Here is an 11,350-nt window from a genome sequence, read left to right on the forward strand (position 1 = left end):
AGTATTTTTTTTTCACTCATTATTTTCCAAGACATTGCAAAGCTAATCCCCAAAATGGCATGCTATGGTTTGCACAGTCCTCTATGAAATAACACCTAATTACACCAATTTCCTGCTAGCTGCTCCCCAGAATTCAAGATAGCCCGCCCTTTGCAGGAGAAAGTTACCACGATTCCAGTGATGAGAAGGGAGGAAAAAGGCATGCTTCAGAAGCCCTGAAAAATGACAGCCCCCTGCTAAGCATGCCTCAGCCACACTTTGTCTCACTGAGTTAAAGATGGGTAACATACCTGTCCCTGGCAGTGGCTCAACAGTGCTTACACTTGTTTCCTCACCGCAGCATGATGGAAATTGTGCTGCTCTATTTCTTTCAGAGGACATATCCTTTTACTACAAGAGCTCTGGAAGTATTCTGGCCATTCCCCTGGTGGAGGCTTCTAAGGCTGAGAAGCTGCTGGATTCTGAACTGTGGTTCTGGTAGAAATGGAATAGACTGCTCCTAAGCCAGAGCCTTGGGAAAAGCTGAGGCAGAGGACAGGCATGGACTGAGTTGAAACTCTGTGTCTACTTGGGGTGCTAGAGGGGCTTCAGAAAGGACTAAAGGAGTACCCTGGGTGCTTTGCCTATACCCATCCACCATATTTTAGCTAATAAAGGAGGCATAGCTTTTCTCAGACTCTCAGAGCCTCTATAAGACCAGGTCCTGACTTGTTTATTAATAGGTAGGAATTCAAGTCAAGTCAGGAACTTGTGTTATTGGACTAGTGTTTCTTCAAGCTCCAAGTTGTTAGGAAATCTTCTCACCCTTATGACACTATACGTTTTATTGTAGAGTCAAGATTTTTGACCTTAAGGACAATAATAGAAGTTAGCAAATGACTAAATGCCAAGATGAATGATTCCAGCAATACATGCTTGAATAATTTGGAAAAAAGAAACTCAACGTGGAACAATTTGGGTGGGTTATTTCTGAGCAAGGCTTTATCAAGAAAAAGAAACTTGAACCCAGTATGAGCTGAGTACACAGAAAGGAGGAGAGGGTGGAGATTTGGGGCCTCAGGAATGAGCATGTGAGGAAGGCGTGGGATGGACTGGACCATAGGCTGTGCAGGGTCATTCTCTCCCCCTACCCTGGTGCCAACAGAGACCAAGAGTCCTGCCCAGAGGACAGCTCACATAGTCTAGAGTTGGCTTCCTGAAAAAGACACTTAAGGCAATTGGATTTTCATTCTGTCAATAATAAGAGCTTCCTGAAGAAGCTAAAAAAGCCAATTTAGATCAATTGGAAGAATTACATTACATGACAAATGAAAGGAAGCACCATTTTCATATAAAGACATATTGTAGCCACTGTCTCCCTAGGCATTAATCTTGTAATTCTATCAAAAAAACAAAATAATTAACTTTGCTCAGCATTATTCTTGAATAAAACAATTTTTGTATAGCTCATGAGTTGGTGATTCTCTGTTTATTTATTTTAATCTTTAAAGGTGAATTATTGTATCACAAAGGAGAGATAGATTAACATAAATGAGGACTTTAGAGGGAGACACACATGGGTATGAACCCCAACTCTGCAAACTACCAGTTCTGAGACTTTGAGCAAAAAAATGACAGTTATGTGGAATACAATAGTTGCCTAACAGAAATGATGGGACATTAAGTAAGATGATGTAAAAAACATACCTCACACATGGTAGTCATCCAATAAATGGGAACTAATGTTATTCTTATCTAATTCTGTAACCATTTCCTCTATTTGTTGGGCTTGTGAGAGAGACATCATATCAAAATCCTTAATTATTTTTCTCTTTATTTTCTCTTGACTTTCTATTATTTTTACGCTAGTGAGTCCAAGCCACTGTTGAAATTAACCCTAAAATGCCACAGCCTAAGTATTGTCCAAAACTCTCCACAGGCTGTGAATAAACCAAACCTAGATCAAATAAACATAGGATATGCAGGTTAGGTAAATCCAGGGCTTAAAAACTTCAGTTAATTTAATACAGGTAAAAAAAAATTATCCAACTAGTTGACCCAAAAGAAGAACCAGCTGGATTGACTGAAATTTTAACTTATCAACAAGTTGACTTAGAATTATATCATTACCATCTCACATGGGTTGACCAGAAATCTGTATGTGGTCAAATCATTAAGGTCAGAGACAGGAGATCTCCAGTTTTTTTTTAATCTCTCTGAACTTCTTGATAGCTAGCTAGTAGTCACATGCGGGGGAAAAAAAGACGGGTTTTAGTTACAACTAGAGAACTGGAGTAGGCACCTACGTATGGGTGTGGTTGGAGAGTCAGAGCATCACTAGGAAGAGCATCAGCCAGGAAGATTCTCATGAGCTTTATAGCCTATAGCTTGTACAACAGATATTTTAATTCCTCACATTTACCATACTGAGAATGTTTAGTCAGATTGCACATGCCATACCAACATTCTGATGTGTTCCCTCACTTCTTCTCTGTTGAGGATCACTTATATACAGAGTGATGTGGTTGCCAAGAAAGCTGTTATCTTGAGCCTCTAGAAATGTGGGCTCTAGAATAAGGAGTATATTGGTTCTGCTTTACTCTCTTTTGGCTAGGCTACATCTAATTCATTCCCTTTAAAAGGATTACTGGCAAACTAGAAAGAGGAAGAAGACTCAAATCCTGCTATATGACAAATGATTGAAGAAACAAATTTATTTAACTTGGATAAGAGTACAGTGTGAGGTGGAGGATCTTAATTCCTAGCTGTCACTATTTGACATTTGGCTATCCCTTTATTAGAATAGGGCTGACGATAGTGATAATGACAAAGGCTAACTTACACTGAGCATTTATTATGTTACAGGCCATGTTCTAAGCTATTAAGTTTTATGTAACTTAATCCATATAAAATCTAGGAGGTATACACTATTATCGCATCCATTTTACAGATGAGAAAACCAAGGCACAGAGCACAAAGAGATTAAGTAACTAGTCCATAGTCAAACAGTAAATTGAGGTGGCACTTAACTCCACAGCCCATACTCATATTTGTTTCTTATGGTCCTGGTGAGTGAGAAGGGTAGTCATTTTGTGGGAACAACCGTTTAGTGACTTAAGCAAGTGGATGTTGAAACATACGGGAGAAGTAATTACCAAGGCAATTAGGTGAAATAAGCCTGCTGGGATTTCCCCCCTCAAGGATTTACTTGTTAGGGTTGACAGACCTCTCTTTCTTTACGCTACAGTATGTAGAAGCCCTGTGGTGAGATGTAAACTGTGTGGACCAGATTTAGTACTGATTCTGTTGCTTCTTAGCTATGTAACCTTGGAAATAAAAGTTGCTTACATCTTATACCTCTCTAGAAGATGTCCTTTAAAATATCAACTTTAAGAAGTTATACACAGACATAGAAAACAAACTTATGGTTACCAAAGGGGAAAGGTGGGAGTGAGGAATAAATTAAGAGTTTGGGATTAATATACACACACTATTGTATATGAAGTAGATAATTAAGAAGGCCTACTGTATAGCACAGGAAACTCTACTCAATATTCTGTAATAACCTATCTGGGAAAAGAATCTGAAAAAGAATAGATATATCTATTTGTATTTGGGTTGGTTAAAAAGTTCCTTTGGTTTTTAAGCAAAATAAAAGACACATTTTTCATTTTCACCAAGAACTTTATTGAACAACGTATTCACCCTTTTGTTCCACTACCTTCTGCCATTTTCACACAGCTTCATAATTGCATCTTCTCAAAGCTTTTTATCTTTTTGAACAAAGAACTGTTCCAGGTGCCCTTTACAGTCTTCCAGGGAACTGAAATTTTTTCTATTAAGAGAATTTTGTAAAGACCGAAATAAATGGAAATCCGAAGGCGCATGTCTGGTGAATATGGCGGATGAATCAGAACTTCCCAGTCAAGCTGTAACAGTTTTTGCCTGGTCATCAAAGAAACATACAGTCTTGCATTATCCTGATGGAAGATTATGCATTTTCTGTTGGCTAATTCCGGATGCTTTTCGTCAAGAGCCGCTTTCAGTTGCTCTAATTGGGAGCAGTACATGGAATGAATTGTTTGGTTTTCCAGAAGGAGCTCATAATAGAGGACTCGCTTCCAATCCCACCATATACACAACATTACCTTCTTTGGATGAAGACCGGCCTTTGGTGTGGTTGGTGGTGGTGTATTTCACTTGTCCCACAATCTCTTCCATTCCACATTATTGAACAGTATCCACTTTTCGTCACCTGCCACAATTTGTTTTAAAAACAGAACATTTTCATTACGTTTAAGTAGAGAATTGCATGCAGAAATGCTGTTAAGAAGGTTTTTTTCACTTAACTTATGTGGAACCCAAACATCAAAGCGATTAACATAACCAAGATGGTGCAAATGATTTTCGGTGCTTGATTTGGATATTTTGAGTATGTCAGCTATATTCCATGCGGTATAACATTGATTGTTCTCAATTAATGTCTCGATTTTATCACTATCAACTTCAACTGGTTTACCTGACAATGGAGCATCATCCAGCAAGAAATCTCCAGCACAAAACTTCGTAAACCACTTTTGACACTTTCGATCAGTCAGCACCTTCTCCATTAACTGCACAAATATTTTTTTGCATTTCAGTTGTGTTTTAACCTTTCTTGAAATAATAAAGCATAATATACCGAAAATGTTGCTTTTTTCTTCTAACTTCAACATTAAAATGGTTACACAAAAATTCACCAATTTTTATGTTATTTTTTAATGTACACTGATACGACAGCTGTCACAGTACAATCTAACAAAATTACTCTGAATAGAGTTAAAGATAATTAAGCACTACTAGAGTCATCTTATGGAAAAATCCAAGCGAACCTTTTGGCCAACCTAATATATCTGAGTCACTTTGCTGTACACCTGAAACTAACACAACATTGTAAATCAACTATACTCCAATATAAAATTTAAAAATTTAAAAATAAGTTATGCAATTAATACTATAGTTATCTTTAGAAGATGAATAATCACAATCTCTTCTTATTGACATTAAGCTGATTTTCTAGAATTTCCTGTATATACACTCAGAATATACAGGACTCAGGGAGAAAGACTTTTGTAGGAACAACTCTGGAAGACTGGGATGCTTCCACTCTGAATGGGAGATGGGAGTTTTTGTCTGGATCATTATCCTTCACCTGTGAAAAAGATAAAGCTCAGGATGCCAACTACACTACATAATATGGGATCATAGATAACAGCAGTAATTCTCAGTGTTGCATTTCCAAAACCACATTCTGAGGGATGTTAATAAGTTCTTCCTGAGAAAGGGTCTCTGAAACAAAATTCATTTGGGAAATGTTCCTACTAGGCGCCCCTCTCATGGGGTCAAAGGAGCAGTACCTGATGAAAGATTCTGAGGATCCTCAGTAAAAACAACTACTTAATCTTGTAACTAAAGAATCCCACAATATGATTATGCAGGATTTATTCCCGGAATGCAAGAGGGATTCAATATAAAGAAATTTGTCAGAGTAAACCACTTACCAATATATTTTGGTAGAAAAATAACACCCATTGATTCTAAAAAGGAATTTGAAATACACAAGCCATAGTTATTGAAAATTTTTATAAGATAGGAATAAAAAGAAATACTTTAAATAAAATAAATATATACCTAAATAAAAACACATTATAATGATAGCAAAGTAAAATGGTTTCAATTAAAAAGAGGAAATGGACATGAATGGTTGCTATCATCATTAATTTTACATTTCCTTGGAAGTTTTAACACATTCCATAAGAAAACAACATGAAATAACTGATATAAGCATAGAGTGAGAAGAAAGTTTTATCTTGTTTTACCAATCAAAACCCAAGATACTTTGATAAAACTTACCAGAATAAGTTTGGAAAAGTAACCACATGCAAGATAAAATAAAGTTATCAAGAAATTTTCTTTCATCTACAAGTAGCACCCATGTATGGAAATGGGAAAATTTAGTTTACTTAAAATGGTAGCAAAATCTATAAAATGTTTAACTAAATTCAGCCAGAAAGGCACAGGACCTGTATGGAAAGAACTATAAGATGTTAGAGAATGGACTTGAGGACATGGGGAGGGGGAGGGGTAAGCTGGGACAAAGTGAGATAGTGGCATGGACATATATACATTACCAAATGTAAAACTGATAGCTAGTGGGAAGCAGCAGCATAGCACAGGGAGATCAGGTGCTTTCTGACCACCTAGAGGAGTGGGATAGGGAGGGTGGGAGGGAGGGAGATGCAAGGGGGAAGAGATATGGGGATATATGTATATGTATAGCTGATTCCCTTTGTTATAAAGCAGAAACAAATACACCATTGTAAAGTAATTATACTCCAATAAAGCTGTTAAAAAAATAAATTTAATTTAATTTAAAAAAGTTGTTATTAAAAGCATAGCAATAAGATATGAATAAAAAGGAAAGGCATACCATGTTCTTGAAGGGAAAGATAATATTAACTTATCAATTTAATACAATCCATTTAAAATTCTTGCTTTTTAAAATTAGATAAAATCACCGTAAAATTAATATGATGAAAAAAATGTCCAAGAGGATCCAAGGTAACTGAGAAAGAATAATGAGAGAAGTCTTGCTTGTAGATACCAACACACGCCAAAAGTAAGTGTGATCAGATCAATATGGTATTGGTATAAGAACAGATTTGTAAATAGAATAAATAACTCAGAAGCAGAACATACAGTATATATATGGTGTTAAATACGCATTTAAGTTCAGTAGAAAAAGGGTGGGATAATTTTTTAAAAGAATCTACACATTTTGCTCTTCATCTAGAAGAAACACATGGAACCCCATTATAACACTGGTGATATTCAAAAATTAATTACAGATTGATTAAAGATTGAAATGTGAAAAAATAAACAATTAAATCTTTGTAAGAAATATTTTGGAAACTACTGGTACAATGTAACCTAGCTAAGTCTTTTACTCTAAAAGCTATAAAATAATGGTAGAAATTGTTAGCTATATAAAAATTAATAAAAATTGTATGGGAAAAGATGTCATACAGAAAGTCAACAGACACACTGTAGACTTGAGTAAAGAGAATTTATAACCCAGAAAGGTTTTGATATGCATGCTAAACAGAAATGATTAAAAATTTAAAGAGTAGGCAAAAATATATAAAAATTTATAAATATAAATGCCAGTAGAAGTGTCAATTTTGTAAATGAAAAGATGATCAAATGCACTCCTAGTCAGGAAAATGCAAATCAAAAGGAATAATGAGCTATTACTTTATGTCTATCAGAACAGCAAAAATGTTTTAAAACACTGTAGCAGATTTTTCCACTAGAATGAAAGCTCCAAGGGAGAGTGATATTTTTGTCAGTTTTATTCACTGCCATAGCCTTGGAGTCTAAAATAGATGCTGAAAAAATAGTAGGATGCTTATTCAACATTTGTGAAATGAGCAACGGGCATAGCTAACAATTGTACCACACTTACTATGTGCCAGGCAGTAATTGCTCTGCAGGTAGTAATTCATTTCATCTTCACAACACTCTTAATGAGGTAAGTGCTATTTTTCCCATTTTACAGATGTGAAATCTGAGGTACAGCTTTCACAAGCAGCAGAGCTAGGGATGGAACCCAGGCAGTCTGGTACCAGATTTTCTTACCTGACAGCAAGGCCATATTACCTCTCCCCACATCCATACAGCTGGTTGGGCTGTAGGAAAAGAACACAGCCTTTTTATGGAAAGCAACCTGGCAGGAATTCCACTCCTAAAGGCAAAAATACCAAAAAGAAAGGATATGTGCAAGGATGTTTATCACCCCATTGTTCAGTGAGGAAAATAGAAACAAAGGGAACAGTTGAATGATTTATGGTTAATACACAACACAGAATAGTGTACAGCTATGAAAACAGAAAAAATTGAGTTATGACGGTTGACTTGGATCAATGTCAATAATTAAGGCTTGTAGAAAAAACAAGATGCTGAAATAGAAAAATAATGTGACTCCCATTTTGATAAAAAAAAAAGACAAAAACCATATCTGTGCCTTGTGTGTGCGTGTGTGTGTCTTTGTATGATTACATTAGTAGAGAAACACTTCTGGGTTGTTAAGATGGGTGTGCAGGGTATTAGGGCTGGGTATGGATGTGAGTGGAATAAGGAAAGTAGAAACTAAGCCAAAATGGAAAATATAAAGACTGTACTTTAAAAATGTATTTGATCACATTTATGCACTTGTATAAAATTATTTATAACAAAAATAAATTGAAAATGTCTATTCACATTTGTTGTTCCTATTTTTAAAGTGGATTGATTTTCTCATTTTTGAGTTGTATATATATTCCAGATACAAGTCCTTTATTAAATGTGTTTATTAAAAACCTTGTTTCCCAGTTTGTGGCTTGCCTATTAATTTTATTAATGCTATCTTTTGAAAAGTGGAAGATTTAAATTTTGATGTTATCCAAATTATCAATTTTTCTCTTTTATGTTCAAGTGCTTTTCATTAGTTGTCTAAGAAATATTTGCCTACCTCCACAGTCACAAAGCTTTTCTCCTATGTTTTCTTGTAAAAGTTTTCCTTTTATGTTTATTCATTTCTAGTTAACTTTTATATATGGTTTGAGGTAGGGGCTAACATTTGTTTAAAATCTTTAGTCATCAGAGAAATGGAAATTAACATCACATTGAGATACTACTACAAATCAACAGAATGGCTAAAATTAAAGAGCCTGACAATATAAGTGTTATCAAGGATGTTAGCAACTGGAACTCTCATACATTACTGATGGGAAGTAAATGTTACAAACACTTTGGAAAATAATTTGACAATTTCTTATAAGCTTACTGTGTGATCCACTTACCCTGTGTCCCAACAATTCCACTTCTAATTATTTGCTTGAGGAAATAAGGCCGTAGATTCACACAAAAACTTGTAAATAAATCTTCATACGGTTTTATTCATAACAGCTCCAAACTGGAATTAACCCAAATGTCCATCAACAAGTGAATGGATTAAAATAACTTGTACATCCATAATACTACTCAATAATAATTTTTTTAAAAAATGAACTACTGATTCAGGCAATAATATGGATGAATCTCAACATTATGCTGGCTGAAGAAGTCAGATATGAAAAGGTACATATATGAAAATGTCAAAAGGTACAAACTTCTAGTTACAAGATAAATACTAGAGATGTGAAGTACAACATGATGACTATAAATAAAACTGCTGTATGATATAGAGGAATGTTGTTAAGAGAGTAGATCCCAAGAGTTCTCATCACAAAGAAAAAAAAAGTTTTTTCTTTTTTTTGTATTTGTATAAGATGATGGGTGTTAACTAAACTTATACATTCATGGTATATGTAGTCAAGTCATTATGCAGTACACCTTAAACTTACACAGTCCTGTATGTCAATTATATCTCAGTGAAACTGGAAAAAAATTAAAAATAAAAGAATAAAAGCATACATAGGGCTTCCCTGGTGGCGCAGTGGTTGAGAGTCTGCCTGTCAATGCAGGGGACACAGGTTCGTGCCCCGGTCTGGGAAGATCCCACATGCCGTGGAGCGGCTGGGCCCGTGAGCCATGGCCGCTGAGCCTGCGTGTCCGGAGCCTGTGCTCCACAACGGGAGAGGCCACAACAGTGAGAGGGCCGCATACCGAAAAAAAAGAAAAAATTTACTTTTCATGTATATGAAATCAGACCAGTGGAGTTACGTAGCGGAGGGCAGGGGAGGATTAATTGCAATGTTCACAAGGGTGAGCTTTTTCGGAGTAATGGAACTTTCCTTTATCATGACTGGGACAATGATCACACACTTGTGTACATTTGTCACACTGCTTGAACTGTACTCTTAAAATGGCTTTATTTTATTATAGGTAAATCGTACTTCACTAAAATAAAATGTAGGAAAATAAATTCTTAAAATAAAATGCACAAATAAAATAAATCCCTAATGAAGACTCTCTGCCACCAAAACTATTTGTGATCTATTCTGATTTTTGGCCTTCTCTGATTCTTGCCAAACTGCTCATAACTATTAAGGATAAATTCCTTTCCAAATGGATTCAAAGCAACTGATCCAATTTTTTTTTAGAGGGGAACCCTCTACTCCTCCGAAAATTTAGATCCATTTATTTCCTGGGCATTTTTCATAAACCATAAATGTCCATCTTGAGAAATTGCAAGGGTGAGTTTCTTGAGTTAATATCCATTCTGAGTAGTGGGCCTATTTTTGGCTCCCAGAAACAGCTATTGACCATTGCGATATAATTCTTAACATGTTTTAATGAAATAGGTAGTGCTTTATAAAGAATTTATGAAACTGCCTCTTGTTACCAGGTGATCTATGGAAGCTCAGTGTAGACCCTGTTCTGTGCCCCAGTGGAGATAGTCAGGTCAGATAATGATCAGAGAGCAGTGGCTGGCCCCACCTCAGGCTAATAAATCAAAATGTCTAAAGATGAGATTTGGCCATCAATAATTCTCTAAGCAGCACCCCATGTGCAATCAGGATTGGAAATCACCATTTGAAAGGGAGAAAAAAAAGACATGTCATTTGCCACCTTTTAGAAAATATATACCTAGTGGCATAAAACCATTTTTTTTTTTTTTTTTTTTTGCGGTACGCGGGCCTCTCACTGTTGTGGCCTCTCCCGTTGCGGAGCACAGGCTCCGGACGCGCAGGCTCAGCAGCCATGGCTCATGGGCCCAGCTGCTCCGGCACATGGGATCTTCCCGGACCGGGGCACGAACCCGCGTCCCCTGCATCAGCAGGCGGACCCTCAACCACTGCGCCACCAGGGAAGCCCCAAAACCATTTTTTAAAAGAGGAGGGAACGTGTACTCTGCGTTGAGAAGAGAAAGATTAGCATTTTAAAAATTAAGTTAAAGAAATACATATATAACCTCAGAATTTCCTCTCCTAATTTGATTGCACAGCCAGGCAGATATCTATGAACAACTCTCAGAGCTGCAGTGCTCCAGAGAACACAGCCTTGGAATCGCTGGCTGAGTGTGACACATCCAGATGTCATAAGAGGGCCACTGAAGTTCCTTGATTCACTATTTATTTTTCCGTATTTCCATCTCTCTGGTGGGCTGAGCCAACTGGTTGATCATTTGTTTGCATCTGTTTTACCTATTTCCACCTTTCAACAGCCTTATTCTTTATCCTGGTATACTGACTGCCCTGGTAAAAAAACCTATCTCCCTTCTTCCTTCAAAGCCTGGTCTAAACTCCTCTCCCAGGGAGCCTTCCCTGATAAACAGAATGCCTGCTCACATGTTGCCTAGAGCCTTACTGCTCAAAGTATGATCTGTAGAACAGGGCCATCACCATTATCC

This window comes from Delphinapterus leucas, chromosome 1, assembly GCF_059928025.1.
Source record: "Delphinapterus leucas isolate spDelLeu-1000000601 "Yukka" chromosome 1, BTC_Dleu_Yukka2, whole genome shotgun sequence".
Taxonomy (NCBI): Eukaryota; Metazoa; Chordata; class Mammalia; order Artiodactyla; family Monodontidae; genus Delphinapterus; species Delphinapterus leucas.